Genomic DNA, 10,301 nt, shown 5'->3' with positions numbered 1-10,301 from the left:
CTCTTTATCTTCCTTATGTTTCTTGCCATGATAAATTGAATCTGTAATGGAAAAGTTGGATATTTGTTTACTGCCATATACTTAATATTTGTGCATAAAAATATCTCAAATATATCTGTTCAATTGTGTTTTAATCACTATGCAATTTGCCTGTTTAGTCATTCTGTTCTGCACAATATTTGATCGATTAAACCCTGCTGTTAATCGATTAACTAGATTGTTTTTCTAGCAGTTGGACTTTTGATCAAGAAGCGGTAATTGTTAATCGCTACACCTATTCAACCCCCCTTCTAGGTATTCCTAGACCACTAATACCTAACAAGTGGTATGAGAGCTAGTATAACGTGCTAGCTCAAGCGCATCCGTGTGATCCGAAGGGAATTAAAATGAGTTCCACCAACCCCTTTGGCGGTGATGGTGCATCCATTAACCGCCCTCCCGTATTCAGTGGCGAGGGTTACGCCTAATGGAAAGTCCGAATGAAAATATTCATTGAGGCTATTGATTCGGATATTTGGGAATCCGTAGTTCTATCATACGATGAATTCTTTCGGGTGTCCCAATGTTAAAGTGCCAAGGAAATGTGGGACCCTTTACAAGTGACTCACGAAGGCACTAGCGAAGTCAAGCGCGCCCGGTTAAATGTGCTAACTCACGAATACGAATTATTTCGTATGCTACCGAGTGAATCAATCGGCGATATGCAAAATTGATTCACTCACATCATCAACCATCTTATCGCTTTAGATAAGGTGTTCACCAAAGGAGAGCTCACTAATAAAGTCTTACACTGCCTTGACAGGAGATGACAACCTAAAGTAACAGCAATCATGGAGTCCAAGGATCTAGACTCCATGCCTTTGGCAATACTCTTTGGAAAACTTCAGGAGCATGAGATGGAGCTTGAGCGTCTGACACTACATGAGGAGTCCGATCGCAAAAAGAAGGGAATCTCTCTCAAAGCTTCAACATCACAACCCATTGAAGAGATAAATATTGAAGACTCCGATTCAGACATTAACAAGGAAACGCTTAACTTCCTAGTACGAAAATTTGGAAATTTCTTGAAGAAGAAAGGAGGACTTAGACCATTCCGAAAGAAAGAAGCGCGAGAATCAACAAAGAAAGGCAAGACAAAAGAGCTCTTTACTTGCCACGAATGTGGTAAGCCATGACACATGAAGTATCAGTGCCCTACTTATCTAAAAAGAGTTGATTCAGAGAAGAGCAATCCTCGGGACTTCAAATCAAAGAAAGCTTACATCGTCTGGGATGTACTAGAGGAAGAAACAACATCAAGCACCTCAGATGAAGAGGAGACTGCGAAGCTATGCCTAATGACCATTACAGATGAGGCTTGCAGATCAGGCAGCAAGGATACTTCAGATGAGGTATACTCGGACACATCCTCTTCTTCTTCTGACTCTTCCTCATATGAAATATTATATAGTGCTTATGTTGAGATGCATGAAGAACTTAAAAAATTAGCAAAGATAAGTAGGGAAAGAAAAAGAATAATTTTGCTAAATCACCACAAAATAAGTCAAATGCAGAAAGAATTAGATGAATTAAAACTAGAAAGAGAAACATTAGATCTAATTTTTTCTTGCGCTTCATGTGATTGCTCAAATAATAACTTCTGTGAAAATACTACTTGTGAGTCTTGCGAGGACTTGAAAAACAAAAATTTTAAATTGAATGGAAAACTCGCAAAACTCACAAATAGTAAAAACCAACTAGACACCTTGCTCAGCAAAACAAGAAATGTAGGTGACCATACAGGATTAGGATATGTCCACCCATCCCATAAAAATAGACCATATAGGAGACCTCTAACACGTCAATTTAGAAATTCAAATAAACCAAACAGAGTCCCTACATGCCATTACTATGGCACTTATGGTCACCTACATGCCATTACTATGGCACTTATGGTCAAACTACTCACTCCTGTTATATCAGGAAATATGGGATACCCAGTGGTGTTTACGCTTGGGTAAGAAAGGGAGATAACTCCCTAGTCACTAACAAAAAAGGACCCAATATATTTTGGGTACCTGGGTCTAGCAGGTGATCTATATTGCAGGTATGTCTTCGAACACACGGACAAAATTGGTATCATGATAGCGGCTGTTCGAGACATATGAATGGGGACAAGTCAGAATTCCTAGACTTGTCATTGAAAGAAAAGCGATTGGTCACTTATCGAGACAACAACAAAGGAAATATCTTGGGCACCAGGAAGATTGGCAACTCAACACACACAATCATCGAGAACATTCTCTACGTAGAAGGTTTGGAACACAACTTATTGAGTATAAGCCAATTATGTGACAAAGGTAACACTGTGTCTTTTGATTCTGATTGTTGTATCATTTGTGATGAATTATCTAATAATGTTAAATTTGTCGGACATCAAGGAAATAATATTTATATGGTTAATCTGGAGGATGTCACTTCCCTTTTGATGTCACTTCCCTTTTCATAAAATGTCTTATTTCAAAAGAAGATGACATCTGGCTTTGGCATAGACGCGTCGCTCACATACATGTGAAACATTTAGAAACATTATAGAAAAATAACTTAGTAATCGATCTTCCAAAACTCGATTTTAAAACTCAAGATTCCTGTGACATGTGCCAGAAATGTAAACAAGTCAGGAATTCTTTTAATAAAAAGAATGTGATATCCACTACTAGACCATTGGAGCTTCTCCATATGGATTTATTTGGACCATCACAAATTATGAGTTTTGGTGGAAGCTATTTTGCATTAGTTATTATCGACGACTTTTCTAGATTCACTTGGACTTTATTTTTAGCATCAAAGAGCGATGCCTTTAAATCTTTTAAATGTCTGGCCAAGCAAATTCAAAACCAGTCCAACCTAAAAATTATTTACATTCGATCCGACCATGGCGGAGAATTCGAAAATCATAAATTTAATAAATTCTGTGATAAACATGGTATTATGCATCAGTTCTCAGCACCTCGTACTCCTAAAAAAAATGGAGTTGTTGAGAGGAAAAATAGAGTTATAGAAGAACTCACAAGGACCATGCTAAATGAAAGCAAGGTCCCAAAGTATTTTTGGACTGATGCAGTTCACACAGCATGCTATGTAATTAATAGAATATTACTTAGACCTACTTCTTCAAAAACTCCTTATGAAATTTTTAAAGGTCGAAAACCAAATATTGCTCATCTTCATGCTTTAGGCTGCAAATGTTTTATTTTGAATAATGGAAAAAAAAAATTAGGAAAATTTGACTCAAAAGCTTATGAGGGCATATTTTTAGGATATTCACTTCATAGCAAACCATACCGTGTGTTTAATAAATATACCATGCAAGTAGAAGAGTCTATTCATGTCCATTTTGACGAATCTTCTGCAAAAGAGAAGAGAAAGGTCGTTTCTGATGATATTTCAGGTACACTTGAAGAGGTACTATACCAGGACATAGAAGAAATCCAACAACAAGTAGAGCAAACAGAAATAGAGCAACATCAGGAAATGCCTATCGCGTGGAAAACTAAAAAGGATCATCCACTCGATAAGGTGCTAGGTGAAGGGCACCAGAGGCAGAGTGATAAAATATTCATTTGCTAAGACTATATATGAAATCTAGAATATGAGAAACCTACATATTTTCCAAGGAAGTCCTAGTAATGCAGATATTGGCCAATCCATTGTCTATATCATATGTAATAGGGCTGAGATCAATGCTAAAGTTAAACTTTATTGTAATTCTCTAGACTCTAGATGAATCATGTTCTTAGTCTAGCCTTTTGGGACTTTTCTTGGATTTGTTGATAGGTTGTACTTAAATGTACAATCACACATTATATATATCCTTTCCATATTATAATAATATAATAACATTAAATTCATTATTGCATTTCTTAATAATTTCAAAAAAAAAGCATGGCATTAGGTCTTTATCTATGATGACTACACTATAAATTTCATATCCTTATTATAATAATGTAATAATAATAAATCCATTATTGAATTTCTTAATAATTTCAAAACAAAAAAACAGGTATTGAGCCTTTATTTTTGATGGCTACATACATCACAATAAATCAATCTATTTACTATGTAATAAAATTAAAAAATTGATGATGTCATCATCGGATACGTGTCAGATGCTAGTGTAATTCCCCCCTCCCAAATAGTTCCACACACTTACAATGCATTGACCCACACTCTATCTGCTTCTTATTATGTTTTAAACTTCTTCCATATCATCACTTGCCACATGTCACTTTCTTCTTGATTTGTTTCCCTCCTAAAAGGTTTCATGGTACTAATATGTAATTACCTATACTATATAATCACATTTTTTACAATGTATATTTTTTGTAATTAATAATGAAAAATATATAAAATATGTAATGTGTTATGTTGCTGACAATGACGTAAAAATAATTACTACAACACTCAAACATTTTAAAGTTTTAATTGACATAATTATGAGAGAGCTGATGAATATATCTTATTACATATTCTTAATAATGATAAATAGCTAATAATATAACATCATTCAATTAATTATTCGACCAATTAATATTTTTATTATCAAATATTATGATATTACTTTTCGTAACAAAACTTTAATATAATCCATTCATTTTTCCTTATGTAGTTATTTAATTTAAATTAAAAAATACTATAAATTTTCATTTCATTCAATATTTGCGTTAATCTATCTATTATATTTAACGTTTACTATTACTGTAAAAATTACTGTACTTTTCACCTCATCAAAGTTTTGTAATACTTTTCCCACTGAATTTTAATATCACATTTCAGATTTTTTGGATTTTAATTTTTCCCTATTATAATTGAAAAAATCAAATTCGAAATTGAAAAAATCATTTCATTTTCTACAACTTTTACAATGCTTATTTAGAAAAATCACATTGTATCATATTTTGGTTTCCTATTTTCATTAGAAAATTCAAATTCAAAATAGCCATTTATTTTCCTTATGTGTTTGAACAGACAAATGCACAAGTAACACATGTGTTCTTAACAACGCAAATGTACGGGTACATGTGTGTTTTAACTATACATATGTACGAGTAACATATGTGCTCTTAGCAATATGAATGTATAAGTAACATGTGCGTTTTTAACCATGCGAATGCACATGTCACATATCTGTTCTTAAGAATATGAATGCACGAGTAAGATGTGTATTTTTAATCATGTGAATGCACGAGTAACATGTGTGTTCTTCACCATATGAATGCAGGTGTAAGATGTGTTCTTCATCATGTGCTAAAAAAATATCACCCTGTACTAATGCACGAATAACTTGAGAGTTACTTATATAAAGAAAAGTATTTTTCGAGAATATTAAAAATTGGAAAGTCATTCAAAAATATGAAATATGATATAGGAAAGTTACAATATAAGTTTTTACTTTTAGAAATAAAATGTTATATCTTTTTGTAATGCAAATTTATGAGTTTTTCCCCATGACATATAATTTCTAGCTCCAATGGTGACTAGAAAACATGAAACGTAATATTGAACTTAATAACCTATTAGCTAAGGAAACTCCTAATCTAATATGTGACCTATTTACCATGTGAGGTATTAATTTTGTGAAGATCGCGATTTGCTCGAAGTACTGTTTCATTTTGGAAACAAAACTTCTTGTTAAAATTTGATCATAATAATTGACGTTACTCTCACTCCCAATAATTTCATTGTAATTTTTTTTCTGATTTCCTTACAGAATTTTGAAATAAAATATTTTCATAAACTAATATCCCTAAATTCTCATTTTTAATCATCTACACATTGTTGGTTGCTCTTATAATAATAATATTTCTCGATCTTGTGCAATAGGGAATCAAAACTTACCTTCATCAAGGGATGAGTTGAGGAAAAAAGTGAAGACTCGTGAAATTTCGTCTATTCTTGATGTAATAATTATATTTCACACTTTAAAAATTAATTAAGAAAATATTTACTTTTATGTGTTTAGTATTAATTATATATCATTGAGAGAGAAAAATTAGTATTATTATTGTTGTTATTATTCAAAACATTTTATTAATTATTTCATTTTTAATTTAATTGAGATTTTTATATTACCATCTCATTTAAAGTATGCTTTCTTAGATGGATAAGCCAACCATCTCATTTAAAGTATGCTTTCTTAGATGGATAAGCCAACAATCCTGTAATCATCAATAATAAGTTGTCCAATTTGGAGGAAGAAAAACTAATACAAGTCTTGAAGAAGCATCAAGCAGCACTTGGATAGACATTAAAAGATCTCAAAGGCATTAGTCCACCATATTGCATTAGGGTGGCAATTGGATGAGTTTGGGTGGATTTGGATTTGGATCCTAATGGATGGATGAAAAACTATCCATCAATCCATATAAATTCATTACATCATATTTTTAAACTATCCAATCCATCCATATCCAATGGATTCCAATCCATCCATTCCAATCCATCCATTTCATCCATGTATCCATTTTAATGGATTGGATGGATGTATATCCAACCCATTTTTTTAAATTCAAACTAAAATGTTTAATAAAGCATTATGTGAAGGAAAAATTTATTTTAAAAATTAATATTTAATAAAGCATTTTTAAATATCAATTTTACAAAAAAAAATTAAATAAAATATTAAAACACTTTTAAAAAATAATTTTTTTAAAACCACTTTTTTTAAAAATATTTTATTTAACAAACACTTTTAAAAAGTGTTTTTTTATAACCACTTTTAAATTAAAAGAGTAATATACTTATAAAAATAACTTTTAAGCTTTTAATGACCAATAAACTTGTAGGAAGTAGCAATTATGTGAAACCTAAGTAAAAATGATTTTATACTTACAGCAAAATGATCGATAAACTTCTAGGGAGCATCAATCCACGAAATTAAAGCATATTCCCAACAAAATTTGAGACTAAAATAACGTAAGTTGACAATGTTGCATCAACGTAGGTTTGAAACTTAAAAATAACTAGTAACAATCATGACACAGTCTTCTACAAAGAGAACACAATTATCATGATGGGGGAGCTTCATGTACAATGACCAGCAAGTAGTTTATCATTCCAACACTTATACCAACAAAGGCACTAATCAAAAGAAATTACTCCAAAATCATTTTGCTCAAGCTAAATACACTAAAATGTAGCATACGCACATCAAAATGGCTAAAACAAAAACTTGACGTAATTTAAAATATTTTTGTTTAGATTGTGTAAATGTTTAAAAACTAAATTTGTTTGTTCAAAAACTCAAAACATTTTAAAACCGAAATGACAATGGCTAAAAAAAATTCTTGAAACATGATCACATGATTAGAAAATGCTAAACGTACTTTGAATTAAGCTCTGAGTGAGTAAAATGAGATATATGCTATACTTTTGTGAAAACATCATATAATGTCATAACTTAAAAATTTTGCAAATTGAAAATTCAAATTTGGGTAACAAGATCTTTGCAAACATCTTTTAAATCAAAAAAGTTTAAAACCAAAACAAGTGAGGGAGTGAGGCAAACACACGTGAGAATCAAAGTGAGAATCAACATTTGATTTGTCTAATTAAACTTGTTTGAGTCTCTAAATCTCTTAATTGCATAAAAATGATAAGAAATGATCAAGGCATGTTCCTTCATTAGTTGAACCAAAGGCCAAAAAGTCCAAACCCAATTAGGATCATCCTTTGATAAGCCCCTTTGAGCCAAACAAGTGAAATAATTTTTAAAACTATCCCATGAAACATAATTTGAAAAAAAAACAATGTTCTAAAGAGAGCTTAAAATTTTAAAGAATAGTTTGAAAAAATTAATTTGGGGGGGGTGCTATACTTTTGTGAAAACATCATATAATGTCAAAATATTGAGAAAAACTCAATATTTTGGAGAATTGGTGGACTTTGCTTCTTAAGAAGAAAGAAAGAAAAACTCAATCTCTTTACAATAGAAGCCAAGGTTGAAAAGTAAAAGAGGTTGGGGAAAAAATGATGGAGAAAAGAAGAGTGAAGCACTTCATTGAGAAAAAGTTCAAAAATACACATTTATTCCTTGTTTGAAGCATTATGTGTCAAAATATTTGCTTAGGTACATTGTTACACATTTTTTATAAAAAAAAGCATTTATTCCTTGTTTGAAGCATTTTGTGTCAAAATACACAAATCGTGAAAAATCTCATTGAAATCAATTTTTGACATGCTTATGAACATTTGAAATCGTGTTGATCATCTTTAAACTTAGCCAAATGTGAATTCGGATAAGCTTTACCTTTTGTTTGAGGACAAACAAAGTTTTAAGTTGGGGGGAGTTTGATAAGTGCCAAACATACCTAAATTTCATACACCTTTATGGCACTTATCTTCAGCATAATTGAGAAAAACCAACTTAAAAACAATACTTTTTGGATAAAATATCACAATCTTGTATATTTGTGTTTGTATTTCTCTTTAATGTGTTTTGTAGGATTTAGAAAGAATAAGAAAAGAGAGTAAAGACTCATGGTCCAAGAAGAAAAAGAAGTGAAACTCAAGGTGCTCAAGTAGGTAGCTTAGCATGGACCAATCTACACTGAGCTGACCTGGATACCACCCTGGCACGGTCATACCCAACCTGGCTCAGTCACACCAACCTGGCACAGACCAAGTTGCTCAAGCAGGCAGCTTAGCGGACCTGCTTGATCGCTCAGCCTATGTTGAAAGGATATTTTTGAGGGATTTTCCCCTCTAAATAAATCGTCCAGCAGCGGCACCAATTTGTTGAAAGCGGAATTACTCTTTATCTGTGTGTTTCCTTTTTATTTGATTAAGTAAGTGAACTCGGTTTTATTCTTTGTTCTCTATCTCAGCTTTGTTGAAATAAATTCCAACGTCGGTATAATAGTTTCAAGAATATTGCAGTTACAACTTACTTCTAATAATCATGTGAATAAGTTATTCCTTATTTGTCCCATCTCGGCTTTGTTTTAATTTTGTTTTTCTCAATTATGCTTAAGATAAGTGTCATGAAAGTTTATGAAATTTAGGTATGTTTGGCCCTTATCAAACTCCTCCCAACTTAAAACTTTCATTGTTCTCAAACAAAAGGTAAAGCTTATCTGAAATCACATTTTGCTAAGTTTAATAGATGATCAACATGGTTTCAAATGTTAATAAGCATGTCAAAAAATTGATTTCAATGAGATTTTTCATGATTTGTGAATTTTGACACATAATGCTTCAAACAAGGAATAAATGCTTTTGTCTATCAAAAAATGTGTAACAATTTACCTAAGCAAATATGTTTCTAACCAAAAAGTGTTCTTTGCACACAAGTTCAAAATTGGAACTTTTTTGGAGGATAAGTGTTTCACTCAATTTTTCAATCATTTCTTTGTAGTAATTTGAACTTGTTCTTTGTGTCACCTATTCTCTTAAATTGCATAAATAATCAAAGATCACTCAGGTTTTTATTTAGGTTGTAATGAGGATTGGTTTGGATAATGGTTTTTCTAGATTTTCAATGCTAAGTTAAAAAGAGAGCATTTTTCAAATTTTTCTCAATGGAGCATTTTACTCTTCTTTTCTCCATTATTTTTCCCAACCTCTTTAACTTTTGAACCTTGGCTTCTATTTTTCTCAATCTCTTTTTGTTTTTTTCATTTGTAAAGAGATTGATTTTTTCTTTTAAGAAGCAAAGTCCACCAATTTTCCCCCCGACTTAATTCTTTCAAACTATTCTTTAAAATTTAATGCTCTCTTAGAACACTTTTTTTAGATTCTATTTATTTCATGGAATAGTTTGAAAAATTATTTCACTTGTTTGGCTCAAAGGGGCTGATCAAAGGATGATCCTAATTGGGTTTGGACTTTTTGGCCTTTGGTTCAACTAATGAAGGAACATGACTTGATCATTTCTTATCATTTTTATGCAATTAAGAGATTTAAAGACTCAAACAAGTTGAATTAGACAAATCAAATGTTGATTATCATATGTGTTTGGCTCACTCCCTCACTTGGTTTGGTTTTACACTTGTTTGATTTAAAAGATGTTTACAAAGATCTTGTTACACACAATTGAATTTTCAATTTGCAAAAATTTCAAGTTATGACATTATATGTGTTTTCACAAAAGTTTAGCATATATCTCATTTTGCTCACTCAAAGCTTAATTCAAAGTATGCTTAACATTTTCTAATCATATGATCATGTTTCAAAAAATTTCTTTTGCCATTTTGATTTCGGTTTTGAAATTTTTTGAGTTTTTTGAACAAACAAATTTACTTTTTACATATTTACACAATCTA

This window comes from Lupinus angustifolius, chromosome LG11 (assembly GCF_001865875.1).
Source record: "Lupinus angustifolius cultivar Tanjil chromosome LG11, LupAngTanjil_v1.0, whole genome shotgun sequence".
NCBI lineage: Eukaryota > Viridiplantae > Streptophyta > Magnoliopsida > Fabales > Fabaceae > Lupinus > Lupinus angustifolius.
Note: the sequence above shows the minus strand (reverse complement) of the source record.